The following is a 19,212-nucleotide window of genomic DNA, read 5'->3' on the forward strand; positions in this document are numbered from 1 at the left end:
ACCTCAAGAAGAAATACTAGGCATGGGACATTTAGTTCATGGGACATAGGGGTCTGTTGACATCTTACTGTTGGTCTCCTTGTGCCCTATAGCAGTTACATTATCTGCCATGATTATATTTACCTTTTGTTCTAACTATCCAACAGATCTCCACTTTAACTTGGGACTCTATGCATTTTTTTATTGGGTGAGTGGGGCTTACTCTCCTGCCTGGTCTTTAGAGCTTTGTGCAACTCCACTAGGAAGATATGTTCCACCCCCATCCTAACTGTGGCAGCCGGGCTCTGCTGCTACCTAAATGTCCTAATGTCTCTCTTTGGCATGTAGGACTGTACAGCATAGTCCTATACAGAATCTGAAAGCATGCTGATGACACCAGTGTTTTTGCCGGTTCAGATATTCCAAACTTCTCTATCTGAGGAATGCAAATAAATGTACAGCATATCTTTTTTTTGGGGGATTTGTGTATTATGTGAATGCTTGTACCCCCTACCTCTGCAATCCCGGGAGGACAACTATGCAAGGATCTAAGATTGATCTCACTAAAGCCGCGTACACACGTAGCGGTATGTCCGATGTACTTAGTCTGGTGGACTTCCCGGCAGACTGTCCGTCGGACTTTCCGAACGGGCTACTTGCCCACACACGGCACTTTTTCAGCGGACTAATACGACGTACTAAGTCCACCGTACTATCCGCCCTACTTTTGAAATGAACGGACTCGCCCACACACGCGGAGGAAAGTCCGCTCATTTCGAGCGCGTCTCCAGGTAGGCGGAGCCCGCTAAGGAGACGTCGCTGGCCCCGCTGCCTGGTATGGACTTAAAGGGGAACCCCAACGCCGAAAAAAATCGGCGTGGGGGTCCCCCCCAAGTCCACAACAGACCCTTGTCCGAGCATGCTACCCGGCCGGCCAGGAAAGGGGGGGCGAGCAAGCGCCCCCCCCTCCTGAGCCGTACCAGGCCGCGTGCCCTCAACATGGGGGGTGCCTTGGGGAAGGGGGGGCCGCGCGGCCCCCCCACCCCAAAGCACCTTGTCCCCATGTTGATGAGGACAAGGGCCTCTTCCCGACAACCCTGGCCGTTGGTTGTCGGGGTCTGCGGGCAGGGGGCTTATCGGAATCCGGGAGCCCCCTTTAATAAGGGGGCCCCCGGATACCGGCCCCCCCACCCTATGTGAATGAGTATGGGGTACAATGTACCCCTACCCATTCACCTGTAAAATAAAAGTACAAAAAAAACACAACACACGAGATAAAATACTTTATTGCACAGCTCCGGGGGTCTTCCGTCTTCGGGGGTCTTCTCGCCGGACTCCTCCGCTATCTTCTTGTAGCTCTTTTACTAGCGGAGGAGCCCGGCTTTCTTCCTCGCTGCCGGCCTCTTCTTCCGACTTCGGGGGTCTTGTCCCCCTCTTTGGTTCTTCTGCCGGGCCACCGCGCCTTCTTATAGCTCTTTTACAGGCGGTGGCCCGGTCTTCTGTCGCCGCCGCCCGCCGCCGCCTTCCGTTCTTCTTCTTCTTCTTCTCCAGGAGATGTTGACTCGACGATCTCTCCGGCTGCAATGCCAGGGACGCGCTGCGCTGCCACTTATATAGGGACAAGGGGCGGTGTCACATGGGTTTATGTCACATGGGTTGGTGTCACATGGTGACCCCGCCCCTTACGATGTCACAGTCCCGGAGGATGCTGGGACTGTCGCCATGTAACATAAACCCATGTGACACCGCCCCTTGTCCCTATATAAGTGGCAGCGCAGCGCGTCCCTGGCATTGCGGCCGGAGAGATCGTCGAGTCAACATCTCCTGGAGAAGAAGAAGAAGAAGAAGAAGAAGAAGAACGGAAGGTGGCGGCGGCCCCATACTCATTCACATAGGGTGGGGGGCCGGTATCCGGGGGCCCCCTTATTAAAGGGGGCTCCCGGATTCCGATAAGCCCCCCGCCCACAGACCCCGACAACCAACGGCCAGGGTTGTCGGGAAGAGGCCCTTGTCCTCATCAACATGGGGACAAGGTGCTTTGGGGTGGGGGGGCCGCGCGGCCCCCCCTTCCCCAAGGCACCCCCCATGTTGAGGGCACGCGGCCTGGTATGGCTCAGGAGGGGGGGCGCTCGCTCACCCCCCTTTCCTGGCCGGCCGGGTAGCGTGCTCGGACAAGGGTCTGTTGTGGACTTGGGGGGGACCTCCACGCCGATTTTTTTCGGCGTTGGGGTTCCCCTTTAAGTTCATACCAGGCGGCGGGGCCAGCGACGTCTCCTTCGCGGGCCCCGCCTACCTGGAGACCTGCTCGAAATGAGCGGACTTTTCTCCGGGCGGGAAAAGTCTGCTCATTTCAAAAGTACGGCGGACTGGCATACACACGGCCGGATTGTCCGCCGAAATGCGAGTCCGGCGGGAAGATTGGAGTGCAACATGGCATTCTAAGTCCGCCGTACTTTCGGGTCAAAAAAGTATGCCGGAGGCTACACACAGGGGGAATGTTTGGCGGACTTGAGTTTGCCGGACTTTTCCACCGGATTGTTTGATCGTGTGTACGCGGCATAAAGCAGTAGCAATTTTTTCTTTTTAAATAGCCTACTTTTGCCACAATGTGTTAGCATGCATTACGTAATAGCACACTATGACAGACTTACCTTTCAAACAAAGCCCTCCAGCGCTGAGCTATCACTGCTCCTGGCGCTCTCAGGTTGTTTGAATGCCTAGGGCACAATGACATATCTTCCACGTATGCGTATAGGAGTCAATATTACAGCACAGAGCTCTCTGCAATCATGGCACATTCAGTATGCGCTGAATGCAGAGCATATTACACATGTGCCAGTGCCAGTGATGTAATTGGCTGGAGCCAATGTGAGTGTCTACTAAACGGTGCAAGTTTAGGAGATATTCATGGTACCTATAGGTAGATAGACTTATTATAAGCTTACCTGTAAGGGTCAAGTTTGAATTCAGAGTTTACTACCGCTTTAAGACAATTATGCAAAACTTTGACAATGATATTCAATCAAAACACATACAGTATTCATTCCCAGGCACACCTATTTTTATGTAGTGTATAGACCCCCAAGTTCTATTCACGTGTGGACACAAGCAGTGAGGCATACGGTAGCTTCCCAGTCTCTCTACACAAGAAACAGGCAGGAAGTGTCTTCTTATTCCGCGTACACACGATCAAACAATCCGGTGGAAAAGTCCGGCAAACTCAAGTCCGCCAAACATTCCCCCCGTGTGTAGCCTCCGGCATACTTTTTTGACCCGAAAGTACGGCGGACTTAGAATGCTGTGTTGCACTCCAATCTTCCCGCCGGACTCGCATTTCGGCGGACAATCCGGCCGTGTGTATGCCAGTCCGCCGTACTTTTGAAATGAGCAGACTTTTCCCGCCCGGAGAAAAGTCCGCTCATTTCGAGCGGGTCTCCAGGTAGGCGGGGCCCGCGAAGGAGACGTCGCTGGCCCCGCCGCCTGGTATGAACTTAAAGGGGAACCCCAACACCGAAAAAAATCGGTGTGGAGGTCCCCCCCAAGTCCACAACAGACCCTTGTCCGAGCAGGCTACTCGGCCAGCCAGGAAAGGGTGGCGAGCGAGTGCCCCCCCTCCTGAGCCGTACCAGGCCGCGTGCCCTCAACATGGGGGGTGCCTTGGGGAAGGGGGGCCGCGCGGCCCCCCCCACCCCAAAGCACCTTGTCCCCATGTTGATGAGGACAAGGGCCTCTTCCTGACAACCCTGGGCGTTGGTTGTCGGGGTCTGCGGGCGGGGGGCTTATCGGAATCCGGGAGCCCCCTTTAATAAGGGGGCCCCCGGATACCGGCCCCCCACCCTATGTGAATGAGTATGGGGTACAATGTACCCCTACCCATTCACCTGTAAAATAAAAGTACAAAGAAAACACAACACACGAGATAAAATACTTTATTGCACAGCTCCGGGGGTTTCCGTCTTCGGGGGTCTTCTCGCCGGACTCCTCCGCTATCTTCTTGTAGCTCTTTTACTAGCGGAGGAGCCCGGCATTCTTCCTCGCCGCCGGCCTCTTCTTCCGACTTCGGGGGTCTTGTCCCCCTCTTCGATTCTTCTGCCGGGCCACCGCGCCTTCTTATAGCTCTTTTACAGGCGGTGGCCCGGTCTTCTGTCGCCGCCGCCGACGCCTTCCGTTCTTCTTCTTCTTCTTCTCCAGGAGATGTTGACTCGACGATCTCTCCGGCCGCAATGCCAGGGACGCGCTGCGCTGCCACTTATATAGGGACAAGGGGCGGTGTCACATGGGTTTATGTCACATAGGTTGGTCACATGGGTTGATGTCACATGGCGACAGTCCCAGCATCCTCCGGGACTGTGACATCGTAAGGGGGCGGGGTCACCATGTGACACCAACCCATGTGACATAAACCCATGTGACACCGCCCCTTGTCCCTATATAAGTGGCAGCGCAGCACGTCCCTGGCATTGCGGCCGGAGAGATCGTCGCCTTCCCCAAGGCACCCCCCATGTTGAGGGCACGCGGCCTGGTACGGCTCAGGAGGGGGGGGGTGATCGCTCGCCCCCCCTTTCCTGGCCAGCCGGGTAGCGTGCTCGGACAAGGGTCTGTTGTGGACTTGGGGGGGACCCCCACGCTGTTTTTTTCCGGCGTTGGGGTTCCCCTTTAAGTCCATACCAGGCGGCGGGGCCAGCGACGTCTCCTTAGCGGGCTCCGCCTACCTGGAGACACGCTCGAAATGAGCGGACTATCCTCTGCGTGTGTGGGCGAGTCCGTTCATTTCAAAAGTAGGGCGGATAGTACGGCGGACTTAGTACGCCGTATTAGTCCGCTGAAAAAGTGCCGTGTGTGGGCAAGTAGCCCGTTCGGAAAGTCCGACGGACAGTCTGGCGGGAAGTCCGCCAGACTAAGTACGTCGGACATACCTCTACGTGTGTAAGCGGCTTTAGATTTATTGCTTGAAGAACTTGAGTAGGGTATGAGAGGAGCCTTGGAATACACCAAATTGTGTAGAAAACAAAATAGAGGACACTCTCAAACCATGACTGTCTGTTCAAGGTGAAACTTGTCTTAGTGATGAGTGAACTACAGCTCAGTGGGCTCCAATCCAGGAGCACACCTGAGCCAGCAAATCTGGAGCAGTCCCTCCAAGCAGGGGTCAAGTCCTGGGGAAAAAAGTGTGGGAACTCTCACCCAAGATCCACTCCCCCACCAAAAAAAATAAAAATAAATAAAGGTACGCTCATATGCATATATATTTCACAGAAAATACAGTACATTTATTGTAAAGTGCCAGTTTACAAATACAAAATAAGTTAACTTGTCAAACAGAATAATCAACACAATGGGTGATGATCTTTCCCTCGCAGGGAATTTCTAACACAAATACACCCTGTTCCAAATTCAAATACAGCAAATTAGAAAATATCCCACAAACTGGAATAACGTTGCCCTTGCCATGCAAGATTATCGGCAACAGATCAAAAAACTCACGGATCGGATCATTCCTTGGATCTGAGTCACAGATCGGATCTTTTTTCGGATCAGCAAATAATAATTGAATTTGCAAAAACCTGTGAAAAATTTCACCACCATATAGTCCCCACTGCAATATACATCTCCCCTACTGTAATATCCATGTCATCTCCCCCAATAATATTTTGGCTGAGCATGGATGGGTATGGCTGGGTATTAGCAGAATATGTATTGGCAGGGTAAGTATTGGCAGGGTATTGCAGAATATTGGCAGGATAATTATTGGCAGGGTATTGCAGAGTATTGGCAGGGTATGGCAGATTATTGCTGGGTATTGCAGATTATTGGCAGGGCATTGCTGGGTATTGCAGGGTAAGTATTGCAGAGTCTTGGCAGGGTAAGTATTGCAGAGTAAGTATCGGCAGGGTATGTATTGCAGAGTATTGGCAGGGTATTGCAGAGTATCGGCGGGGTATGTATTGCAGAGTATTGGCAGGGTATTGCAGAGTATTGGCAGGGTAAGTATTGCAGAGTAAGTATCAGCAGGGTATGTAATGCAGAGTATTGGCAGGGTATTGCAGAGTATTGGCAGGGTAAGTATTTCAGAGTAAGTATCGGCAGGGTATGTATTGCAGAGTATTGGCAGGGTATGTATTGCAGAGTATTGGCAGGGTATGTATTGCAGAGTATTGGCAGGGTATTGCAGAGTAATGGCAGGGTATGTATTGCAGAGTATTGGCATGGTATTGCAGAGTGCTGGCAGGGTATTTCAGCGTATTGGGTAATGCAGAGTATTGGGTATTGCGGAGTATTGGCAGGGTGTTGCAGAGTATTGGGTAATGCAGAGTATTGGGTATTGCAGAGTATTGGCTGGGTATTGCAGAGTATTGGCAGGGTATTGCAGAGTATTGGGTAATGCAGAGTATTGGCAGGGTATTGCAGAGTATTGGCAGGGTATTGCAAAGTATTGGGTATTGCAGAGTATTGGCAGGGTATTGCAGAGTATTGGGTAATGCAGAGTATTGGGTAATGCGGAGTATTGGCAGGGTATTGCAGAGTATTGGCAGGGTATTGCAGAGTATTGGCGGGGCATTGCAGAGTATTGGGTAATGCAGAGTATTGGCGGAGTATTGCAGAGTATTGGGTAATGCAGAGTATTGGCGGGGTAATGCAGAGTATTGGCGGGGTAATGCAGAGTATTTGGCGGGGTAATGCAGAGCATTGGGTAATGCAGAGTATTGGCAGGGTAATGCAGAGTATTGGGTAATTCAGAGTATTGGCAGGGTATTGCAGAGTATTGGGTAATGCAGAGTATTGGCGGGGTATTGCAGAGTATTGGGTAATGCAGAGTATTGGCGGGGTATTGCAGAGTATTGGTGGAGTAATTCAGAGTATTGGCAGGGTATAGCAGAGTATTGGTGGAGTAATGCAGAGTATTGGTGGAGTAATGCAGAGTATTGGCTGGGTATTACAGAGTATTGGGTAATGAAGAGTATTGGCGGAGTATTGGCGGAGTATTGGCGGAGTAATGCAGAGTATTGGTGGAGCAATGCAGAGTATTGGCGGGGTATTGCAGAGTATTGGGTAATGCAGAGTATTGGTGGAGTAATGCAGAGTATTGGTGGAGTATTGGTGGAGTAATGCAGAGTATTGGGTAATGCAGAGTATTGGTGGAGTAATGGTGGAGTAATGCAGAGTATTGGCGGAGTATTGGTGGAGTAATGCAGAGTATTGGCGGAGTATTGGTGGAGTAATGCAGAGTATTGGCGGAGTAATGCAGAGTATTGGTGGAGTAATGCAGAGTATTGGCGGAGTAATGCAGAGTATTGGTGGAGTAATGCAGAGTATTGGCGGAGTAATGCAGAGTATTGGCGGGGTAATGCAGAGTATTGGCGGGGTAATGCAGAGTATTGGTGGAGTAATGCAGAGTATTGGCGGAGTAATGCAGAGTGTTGGTGGAGTAATGCAGAGTATTGGCGGAGTAATTCAGAGTATTGGCGGAGTAATTCAGAGTATTGGCGGGGTAATGCAGAGTATTGGCGGGGTAATGCAGAGTATTGGTGGAGTAATGCAGAGTATTGGCGGGGTATTGCAGAGTATTGAGTAATGCAGAGTATTGGTGCAGTAATGCAGAGTATTGGTGGGGTATTGCAGAGTATTGGGTAATGCAGAGTATTGGCAGAGTAATTCAGAGTATTGGCGGAGTAATGCAGAGTATTGGCGGGGTATTGCAGAGTATTGGTGGAGTAATGCAGAGTATTGGCGGGGTATTGCAGAGTATTGAGTAATGCAGAGTATTAGTGCAGTAAGGCAGAGTATTGGTGGGGTATTGACTAACCTGGCTTACTTCTTGGGAGAGCACTGGGTAGAGGGGAGGGAGGAGACAGTCCGTATCCCAGCGGCATGTGTCCGTCGCTGGCTGCGCTGGAGGCCGTATGCGCACTGCCCACTGACTGCAGTGCGTGCCCACGTGTACGGCCGACGTCATGTGACCGGTTGCTAGACGCGGAGCGGCCCTAGCCTAGCAACCAGTCACTCAGGCGGCAGAGGAGCGGCGGGCTACGAACGAGCGGCGGGCTACGCTCTGGCGGCGGGCTACGAACGAGCGGCTAATGGGAACGGCGTTCCCGTTGTGGAAATAGTACGGGAACGCCGTTCCCATGCGTTCCCACAGGACTCGGGCCCTGCCTCCAAGAGTTAACCAGGACAGTCCCTAGGATCTCTTTCAGGCTTGTACTCACTTTGTCCTGGGCACTTGAATGCTTTCCTGCAGTACCAGACAGCTTCTGTACTGTGAGTCTCCAGATCAGATCCCCCGTGGACTTCCTTTAACTTTCCCAGCAACATTAGGCATGGATCCCTAAGTTCTCCCACAGCTGGGCTACCAGTGGCCTCCTCCAAACTTCAGCTAAGTGACACAAAGAGCCATAGCTCTCAGGCTGGTTATTCTCCACCAGGACAAGGACCCTGCTGTTCTAGGCCCCAGCCTATTTATACACACATCATCCCCTACTGGTCATTCTTCCTACCAAGGATTGGCTGAGGCTGTATGAACATACAAGTTGAAGGTCTGCCTCTTTCAACCCACTAAATTCTGGAACTTACCAGAAACCAGGGGGAAGCATTGGAACTTGCAACCAGAAGGACCCAGAATATCCAAAAGCATTCAAACTTTGCTACACTGGCTTCAGAGGAACCAATTATGTAATTTGCCTCAATTTAAATACATTTATGTTTTGTTAATCTTTAACCACTTCCCACGGGTGGGTGCTTCCTCCTTCTGAGGAATGTTCAGGAACATCCCTCAGAAGGAGCAGGATCGCGCGGCCACGTGCCCGCACAGCAGCGCAATCCTGATGCGCTTGTGTCACCTGGACACAGAGCATCACAGATTGGCAGGAGGGCTCTGTGATTGGCTCTCCTGATCACATAATGTCTGTGTCCAATCACAGCCATCATGTGATGTAAATAGAGAGCCGGTTGCTAGGCGATTGGCTCTCCTCTCCTCACACGGAAGTTGTCAATGAGGAGAGGGAGAGCGGATCATTACAGCCGGCCGGTGATCAGTCAGTATGAGCTGTTTTTTACAGTGTCACCACACAGTGTCCCCACAGTGTCACCCCACACATGTCCCCCACATAGTAAAAACATGATATGTCCCAGTAAAATCATCTTTCCCAATGATCATCTGCACACATGTGTACGTGATCATCTGCGCACATCTGTATATGATTATCTGTGCACATATGTTCGTGATCACACACACCAATTATTATGCAGTTAATGGGATTTTTTTAGCAAAGACATGTAGCAGAATACATTTTGGCCTAAATTTATGACAAATTTTGATTTTATTGGATTTCTTTTAAAACAGAATGTAGAAAATATTGTTTATGTTTTTTTTTCAAAAATTTCGCTCTTTTTTTGCTTATATCGCAAAATATATAAAAAAAGTGGTGAATAAATACCACCAAAAGAAAACTCTATTTGTGTGAAGAAAATTGTAAAAAATTTAATTTGGGTGCAGTGATGCATAACCGCGCAATTCTGATTGAAATTGCAAGAGCACGGAAAGCTGAAAATTGGTCTGGGAAGGAAGGAGGTGAAAGTGCCCAGTATTGGAGTGGTTAATAAAAAATAAAAATATTAATATTTATTTTACTACTTCAGGAATTCTCTAAGCTTTGCTGAGAGATTCCAATATGTACAGAAGGGAGCTGCATTTCCACTTCCCCTCTGCAATGGAACAGTGTCTATGATCAACACCAACTCCAGAGTTGTCTTCTGCCCCCTCACTGTGCTGTGCCATTCATAAAGCATGGTTGGTTTGTTTATGTGTTAACAGGTTCCTTCTTTGGAATATCCAAAGAGGTTAAACAAGCTCAAGGCTGCAATAGAAAGCCGGGAAAACAGAAGTTGAACAACAATGCTGTACTCGGTTAACTGTAGCGCTGGGCAGGGGAGACAGGATTTATTAGACTAAAAAGGACCTGAGACAAGGGCCAGATTAGGAACATCATGGGCCTGGTGCTGAGGATTTTGGTGGGGCTTTTTATAAAAAAAAACAATGCAAACAATTTTTTGTTATAACAAATTAAATTAAATAGAGAGAGGGAGGATGAGAGAGAGGGAGAAAGGGGATGAGAGAGCGGTGAGGGGTAAGGGAGGGAGGATGAGAGAGAGAGAGAGAGAGAGAGAAGATGCGCATAAGCGAGCATGCATGAGAGTGACAGCAACGTAGCCTGGCCAAGGCAAGTGACCGAAGGCACAAAACCCAGAAGAAGGACTGGGTTAAGATCGAAGTGCCCGGGACCAGCTGGACTGATCACAGTGCAGTGCTGGAGGGCTCAGTCTGACAGGTAAGTGTACCCTAATGTGCAAATATGCTGTGCATACTTGTACAGTATGGCATAGCCTACCTCAAGGCCTCTAAAAAGTAGTAATGTTAGCAAAGTTTACTACCTCTTTAATATCACAGGATCCCAGGAGCCTCTCTCCCTACCGACCCGATAGCCCTTGGGTAGTGTCTAAGTGCATAGTTGCCAATATTTCAAAAATATTTTCAGAGACACATTTTTTACCAGTGGTATATATAGAGTAGCTGACATCCCCTATGTTCCTCTATACATCACAATAGTAATCACAAAATTAAATGAGTACTAATAATGGGCAGAGCAAATATGAGGACTGAGAAGATTTCCTTTAGTTGAACTAACAAAAGTGTGCCCATTCTAGAGCTTGTAACATTGAGGATATTCAATATCATTTTAAAGATCTGTTTTTGTGGGTAAGAGGCATAGGGAACGAGTAAGGATGGTATGAAAGTGGGAAGTATGTGCAGGTGAGGGAGAGGAATGTGGAGGGCATGACAGTGGGTAGTATGTACAGGAGAGGAGTGTGGAGGGGATGACAGTGGGCCGTATATACAGGAGAGGAGTGTGGAGAGTATGCCAGTGGGCAGTATGTACAGGAGAGGAGTGTGGAGGGGATGACAGTGGGCAGTATGTACAGGAGAGGAGTGTGGAGAGTATGCCAGTGGGCAGTATGTACAGGAGTGGAGTGTTGAGGGGGTGACAGTGGGCAGTACGTACAGGAGAGGAGTGTGGAGGGTATGATGGGGCAGTATGTACAGGAGAGGAGTGTGGAAGGTATTATGGGGACAGTATGTACAGGAGAAGAGTGTGGAGGTTAAGACAGTTGGCAGTATGTACAGGAGAGGAGGGTGGAAATTATGACAGTGGGCAATATGTACAGGAGAGGAGTGTGGAGGGTATAACAGTGGGCAATATGTACAGGAGAGGAGTGTGGAGGGTATAACAGTGGGCAATATGTACAGGAGAGGAGTGTGGAGGGTATGGCAGTGGGCACTATGTACAGGAGATGAGTGTGTAGGGTATGACAGTAGGCAGTATGCACATCAGAGGAGGTTGGAGGGTTGACAGTGGGCACTATGTACAGGAAAAGAGTGTGGAGGGTATGCCAGTGGGCAGTATGTACAGGAGAGGAGTCTGGCGTGTATAACAGTGGGCACTATGTACATGAGGCGTGTGGAGGGTATGGCAGTGGGCACTATGTTTGAGAGATGGGTGTGCAGGGTAGGACAGTGGGCAGTATGCACTGCAGAGGAGTGGGGAGGGTTGACAGTGGGCAGTATTTACAGGAGAGGAGTGCGGAGGGGATGACAGCAGTCAATATGTACAGTAGAGGAGTGTGGAGGGTATGACAGTGGGCAGTATGTACAGGAGAGGAGTGTGGAGGGTATTACAGTCGGCACTATGTACAGGAGAGAAGTGTATGACAGTGGGCACTATGTATAGGAAAGAAGTGTGGAGCATATGACAGTGGACACTATGTACAGTAGAGAAGTGTATGATAGTGGGCACTATAAATAGGAGAGAAGTGTAGAGGGTATGACAGTGAGCAGTATGTACAAGAGTGGAGTGTATGACAGAGGGAAGTATGTACAGGAGAGGAGTGTGGAGGTTATGACAGTGGGCACTATGTGCAGGAGAAAAGTGCATGACAGTGGGCACTATAAATAGGAGAGAAGTGTGGAGGGTATGATAGTGAGCACTATGTTCAGGAGAGGAGTGTGGAGGGTATGAGAGTGAGCAGTATGGGCAGGAAAATAGCGTGGAGAGCATGCCAGTGGACAGTATGTACAAGAGAGGAGTGTGGAGGGGATGAAAGTGGGCAGTATGTACAGGAGAGGAGTGTGGAGGGGATGACAGTAGGCAGTATTTACATGAGAGGAGTGTGGACGGTATGACAGTTGGCAGTATATACAGGAGATGAGTGTGGAGGGTATGATGTGGCAGTGTGTACATGAGAGAAGTGTGGAGGGTATGACAGTGGGCAGTATGTATAGGACAGGAGTGTGGTGGGTATGACAATGAGCAGTATGTACAGGAGAGGAGTGTGGATGGTATGAGAGTAGGCAGTGTGCACAGGAGAGGACTGTGGAGGGTACGACACTGTACATGTACAGTAGAGGAGTTTATGAAAGTGGGCAGTATGTACAGCAGAGCAGTGTGGAGGGTATGATACTGAGCAGTATGTACAGGAGACAAATGTAAACGGTAAGAAAGTGGGCAGTATGTACAGGAGAGAAGTGTGGAGGGTATTACAGTGGGCACTATGTACAGGACTGAAGTGTATGACAGTAGGCACTATAAATAGGAGAGACGTGTGAAGGGTATGACAGTGAGCAGTATGTACAAGAGAGGAGTGTATGACAGAGGGCACTATAAATAGGAGAGATGTATGGAGGGTATGACAGTGAGCAGTGTGTACAGGAGAGGAGTGTATGACAGTGGGCAGTATGTACAGGAGAGGAGTGTGGAGGGTATGACAGTGAGCACTATGTTCAGGAGAGGAGTGTGGAGGGTATAAAAGTGAGCAGTATGTACAAGAGAGGAGTGTGAAGGGTATGACAGCGGGGTCTATGTACAGGTGAGGATGAGGGAATCTGGGAAGGGAAAATGTAAAGGTTTGTAGAAGAATGTTTAGGGACTGCGTAGTGGTTAAACTGGCCATACATGGATTGAAATTAAGCCAATTAAGCAGAGACCAGCCATAGTCAATCTATGTAGGGGTTAGCTGGTTGTACACAAGTCAATCTATTAATCGACTTGAGAACCAGCCTGTCAGGTTTTTCCAAAAACAATTAGTGCTGCCAGCTATAGTTAGCAACACTGATCATTGTAGTCTGTGGGTAGGGAAGGCTCATCCACTGACAGAACACAATAACACTGAGGGAGTAATCCCCATCCACAGGTCAGCAGGTGAGAGGTGTGTGGGGACAGGCTGGGGAGAGAGGTCTGTCAGCATGGGGTTTGTGAGGTTGTCATGGAGGGATATCAGTCAGTAGGTGGGGGGAGTAACTGGGAGTTATATCTTTTGGAGTAGGGTCTGTCATCTGCAGGTTGGGAAATGGTCACCTGTGATATAAGTTGAAGGGAAGTGGCTGGGGAGTGACCTGGTTGGTGTGGAGTGTGAAATGGATGATGTGTTTCAAGTTTCTTTCACATTTGTGGTAATGTTTACTGCCCTCTGAAAAGTGATCTGTGGTGGATTGCTTTTCAATGAGTGGTATAGCAGTAGCTGGCAGGCGTTTATGAGGTGCTACTGCCGATATAACTCCTTGTTTGTTTTTACATTGCTGAATGGTAGATTTACATTGTTGGACTATGCTGCTGCTGCAAGCAAGTTTGGCTTGCAGTTGCAGAGCGGCACTACAAAGTCGGCGTTGCACCGATTTGGACAGTGCCGTTGCCAGCAATAGCTGCGATTTGGAATGCGATTTGACATGTCAAATTGCGCCTATGTGAACGGGGGCTTAGGATGTTCTGCATGCAAATGCAGTCTGATTAGGAAAAGCCACTATTACAGACTGACAACTGCCTATGGGGAGGCATTTTTTTATATTTGCATAATGCCACCCAAGAGCCAACCCACTACTTGCACCAGGGCTGAGAACTTTTCAGAAGAGTGCTAAGAAGATGTTTTCAGGAAGCTATGTACAGCGCCATGCCAGGCCATCCCACCAACAATGATGGGCCTGCATTACATAGAGAATCACAGAGACCCAGTGGTGACATCATGGGCACTATAATAATGTGCGTAATAAAAATAGAAAAGCTTTATTAAAAAAAAAAAATTAAAATCATTATCATGTTGGTGAGTAGGGATGAGCTTCGATGAAGATCGAACATTATGGGCCGTTCGAGCAGCGAGCCACGGCCCATAATGCGTCATCGCAGTGCATTGCAGGCTGATGATTGGCCAAGCATGCACTATGAACCGAATGCTTTGGCCAATCACAGCGCCATCAGCGAACAGAGCCATAATTGGCCAAAGGCAGGGTGCCTGTGGCCAATTATGGCTCAGGGGTTAAATACACGCCCCACACTATATAAGGCTGCCTGTACGTCGGCCATGTGTAGTGTGTTGGTGGCGTTTGTAAAAGAGAGAGACAGAAAAACTGTAATTTCATTTAGTTTCAGCATACCCTGCCAATACCCTGCCATACCCTGCCAATACTCTGCCATACCCAACCATACTCTGCAATACCCAGTCATACTCTGCAGTACTCAGCCATGCTCAGCCATACCCAGCCATGCTCAGCCAATATTACAGTGGGGGAGATTGTGGATATTACAGTGGGGACTATATGGCGGTGGAATTTTCACAGGTTTTTGCAAATTCAATTATTATTTGCTGATCCAATCCATGACTCTGATCCGTGGAACGATCCGATCCGTTAGTTTTTTGATCCATTGCACCTCTAATATATGCTGTATACAGTTTAGCTTCATCTCACTGCAGACCGTTCCTGGTGTACTGTCGCTAATATACTTCAGGCAGGCGGGCGGGCGAGGCAGCTGCAGTGTATTTAGTATATATATATATATATATATATATATATATATATATATATACACTGTATACAGTTTAGCTTAATTTCACTGCAGACCGTTCCTGGTGTATTGTTTCTAATATACTTCAGCCAGGCAGGTGACTCACTGAGCTTAGTGCATTTAATATATTTATATATACAGGCTTGTGTATATATATATATATATATATATATATATATATATATATATATATATATATATATATATACAGTGGTGTGAAAAAGTGTTTGCCCCCTTCCTCATTTCCTGTTCCTTTGCTTGTTTGTCACACTTAAGTGTTTCGGAACATCAAACCAATTTAAACTATAGTCAAGGACAACACAAGTAAACACAAAATGCAATTTGTAAATGAAGGTGTTTATTATTAAAGGTGAAAAAAAATCCAAACCACCATGGCCCTGTGTGAAAAAGTGATTGCCCCCTAAACCTAATAACTGGTTGGGCCACCCTTAGCAGCAACAACTGCAACCAAGCATTTGCGATAACGTGCAATGAGGCTTTTACAGCGTCCTGGAGGAATTTTGGCCCACTCATCTTTGCAGAATTGTCCTAATTCAGTTACATTAGAGGGTTTTCGAGCATGAACGGCCTTTTTAAGCTCATACCACAACATCTCAATAGGATTCAGGTCAGGACTTTGGCTAGGCCACTCCAAAGTCTTCATTTTGTTTTTCTTCAGCCATTCGGTGGTGGACTTGCTGGTGTGTTTAGGATCATTGTCCTGCTGCAGAACCCAAGTTCGTTTCAGCTTGAGTACACGAACAGATGGTCGGACATTCTCCTTCAGGATCTCTTGGTAGACAGCAGAATTCATAGTTCCTTTTATCACGGCAAGTCTTCCAGGTCCTGAAGCAGCAAAACAGCCCCAGACCATCACACTACCACCACCATATTTTACTGTTGGTATAATGTTCTTTTTATGAAATGCAGTGTTCCTTCTACGCCAGATATACTTGGACACACACCTTCCAAAGAGTTCCACTTTTGTCTCATCGGTCCACAGAATGTTGTCCCAAAAGTCTTGGGGATCATCAAGATGTGTTGTGGAGAAATTGAGATGAGCTTTGATGTTCTTTTTGCTCAGCAGTGGTTTTCTCCTTGGAACTCTGCCATGCAGGCCATTTTTGCCCAGTCTTTTCCTGATGGTGGAGGCATGAACGCTGACCTTAACTGAGGCAAGTGAGGCCTGCAGTTCCTTGGACGTTGTTGTGAGGTCTTTTGTGACCTCTTGGATGAGTCGTCGCTGCGCTCTTGGGGTAATTTTGGGCGGCCGGCCACTCCTGGGAAGGTTCACCACTGTTCCATGTCTTCGCCATTTGTGGATAATGGCTCTCACTGTGGTTCGATGGATTCCCAAAGCTTTGGAAATGGCTTTATAACCCTTTCCAGACTGATAGATCTCAATTACTTTCTTTCTCAATTGTTCCTGAATTTCTTTGGGTCTCGGCATGATGTGTAGCTTTTAAGGATCTTCTGGTGGACCTTACTGTGTCAAGCAGCTCCTATTTAAGTGATGCCTTGATTGTGAACAGGTGTGGCAATAATCAGGCCTGGGTGTGGCTAGAGAAATTGAACTCAGGTGTGGACAACCACAGTTATAGTATGTTTTAACAAGGGGGGCAATCACTTTTTCACACAGGGCCATGATGGTTTGGATTTTTTTTCACCTTTAATAATAAACACCTTCATTTACAAATTGCATTTTGTGTTTACTTGTGTTGTCTTTGACTATTGTTTAAATTGGTTTGATGTTCCGAAACACTTAAGTGTGACAAACATGCAAAGGAACAGGAAATGAGGAAGGGGGCAAACACTTTTTCACACCACTGTATATATATAGTCTAGCCAAGCCTATACCTGACTAGACCATTGCCTGAGTGCGTGTTAAAAGACACTTTCAGTCAGGCAGGTGACTCACTGAGCTCAGTGCATTTAATATATATATATACAGGTTTGTATATATATATATAGTCTAGCTAAGCCTATACCTGACTAGGCCATTGCCTGAGTGCATGTTCAAAGACACTTTCAGCCAGGCAGGTGACTCACTGAGTTGCCAAGCCTATACCTTACTGTAGGCTATTCCTGGTGCACTGTTTTTAGTAAACTTCAGGCGTTGTTTTGCTAATCTAATTGTACAGTATGTCTGGAAGGCCACCAAGGAGAGGCAGATGCTCACAGGCCACCAAAAGAGGGAAAGCAGGCTCTGTGTCTACAGCAAACAGTGCTGGTCGTGGACATGGTGCATCCTCAGCATGTGGCCGTGGGGCACGCTTGTCCTTTTTTTCGGGAGCTGGCCTTGTTGAGCCACAACATGCAGAAGAGTTCTTAGAGTGGATGACCAAGCCATCCTCATCCCCCTCATCCTCTCTCACCCAGGCTCAGGGTACTTTGTCTGCTAAAGCAGCTGCCAAAACTGCCTCTTTCCTCAGCTCAATGGCATCAGTCACTCCTTCCCTAGCCCCACCATGTCCTGAGGAGTCCCCCAAACTGTTTGAGCACAGTGTTGGGTACATGCTGCAGGAGGATGCTCAGCATTTTGAGGGCTCCGATGATGGTACCCAGCTTGAGGAAGGCAGTTGCGTGAGCCCAGAGAGAGGGGGTGCCCAAGAAGGACAGCAAACTGGCAGTCATGTTCCCCCAGCTGCAGCATACTGCCAGGTTTTCTCCAGTGACGAGGAGGGAGGGGATGATAAGGTCACTGACTCTACATGGGTGCCTGATAGGAGAGAGGAGCAGGAGGCACATCTCCAATGAGGCAGGATGCCCTCCAGGGGCCAGCTTAAGGGCAGCCAACCGGCTGCATCACACCGCAGAGCTCCGCATGTGTAGGGCGCTGCTGTCTGTGCACGTTATTCCAAAAGATCTTTGGTGCGGGGCTTTTTTGAGATGTGTGCAGCAGATCGCACTGTTCCTATTTGCAACGTATGTCTGAAGAGTATCTCGCGTGGCCAAAACAGCAACGGCTTGGGCACCACATGCTTGACCAGACATATGTCGACCTGCCATGCAGTCCGCTGGCAAGCATACATAAAAGACAAACACCAAAGAACAAAGCGGACCTCTCCTTGCTCCTCATCAGCTGGGATCTCCAACCCCACTATACCTTCAGTCCTCTCAGAAACTTGCACTGAAGGTGTAGAATTAGGTGTGTCACTGCCAAGTACTTGTGGGCAATTTGCTATCGGTATGTCCGATTGTACCCTGCCCCAGCTGCTGCACCGCCGAAAGAAGTTCACTCCCAGCCATCCCTATGCCCAGCGGTTGAATGCTAGCTTGGCTAAATTGCTAGCGCTTCAACTGCTGCCTTTTTATTTGGTAGACTCTGCCCCCTTCCATGAGTTTGTGGAATGTGCGGTTTCTCAGTGGCAGGTTCCCAAATGCCACTTTTTTTCATGGAAGGCGATTCCGGCTCTCTACTGCCATGTGGAAGGCAATGTCTTGGCCTCACTGGACAGGACGGTCAGCGGTAGGGTGCATATTACCGCTGACTCATGGTCCAGCAGGCATAGACAGGGACGTTATCTTTCAGGGCCCACTGGGTGACTCTGCTGGCAGCTGGGAAGGATGCAGGACAGGGTGCAGTAGTGTTGGAGGTTGTTCCACCACCACGCCTCCAAAATGCTACTAGTGGTGATTCTGACACGCCTCTCTCTTCCACCCCCTTCTCTTCTTCTTCCTCCATGGCCTCTCCCTGTGCTGATCTGTCCTCGGAACCAGTGGTGCTCTGTAGGTGTTCAAGGGGCTATGCAAATATGCAGGCAAAAAAATGCCATGCGGTGCTTGAGCTGGTGTGCTTGGGGGACAGGAGCCACACTGGGTCAGAGATTCTGTCAGCTCTGCAAGGGCAGGCTCAGGGGTGGTTGATACCATGCCAGCTTAAGCCAGGAATGGTGGTTTGTGACAATGGCACCAACCTCCTCTCCGCCCTTCGACAGGGACACTTCACCCATGTTCCCTGTTTAGCTCACTTGGAGGTGCAGCGGTCCTTGGGCAGGTACCCGGGCTTACAGAATGACCTGAGGCAGGCCAGGAAAGTCTGTGTGCATTTCCGCTGGTCATATAATGCCAGTGCTCGGCTGGCGGATCTCCAAAAGGAATTTAACCTGTCCAAGAACCGCCTATTCTGTGACATGCCCACCAGGTGGAACTCAACGTTGGCCATGCTGCAGCGGCTGCACATGAAGCAGAGGGCCATCAATGAGTACTTGTGTGAATATGGCACTAGGACAGGGTCAGGGGAGCTTGTTTTTTTTCCCCACGCCAGTGGGCTATGATCAGGGATGCATGCACTGTCCTGTCACCACTTGAGGAGGCCACGAGAATGGTGAGCAGTGACAGTGCATGC

Source organism: Lithobates pipiens, unplaced genomic scaffold (genome assembly GCF_037356315.1).
Source record: "Lithobates pipiens isolate NorthernLeopardFrog02 unplaced genomic scaffold, aLitPip1_a1.2 Scaffold_16, whole genome shotgun sequence".
Classification (NCBI taxonomy): domain Eukaryota; kingdom Metazoa; phylum Chordata; class Amphibia; order Anura; family Ranidae; genus Lithobates; species Lithobates pipiens.